Raw genomic sequence first — 217 nt, forward strand, 5'->3', positions numbered from 1 at the left:
AAAAAAGACTGTAAGAAAGAGTGACACGAATTTATTTTACTCTACGAAGACATACATGACTGTAAAATCTAAAAGAGTTGCGTTTTTGAGCAAAGATTTATATCAACTTTTGCCAAAAAACTTGCTTACTCTTGCATGTTATTGCCTTTCTGCGAAGATTAAGTGTGTCCCCCAAGTTCCCTTTCTTCATATAGAGAAAGACAAATAAATTATGGGG

This window comes from Penaeus monodon, chromosome 30 (assembly GCF_015228065.2).
Source record: "Penaeus monodon isolate SGIC_2016 chromosome 30, NSTDA_Pmon_1, whole genome shotgun sequence".
NCBI lineage: Eukaryota > Metazoa > Arthropoda > Malacostraca > Decapoda > Penaeidae > Penaeus > Penaeus monodon.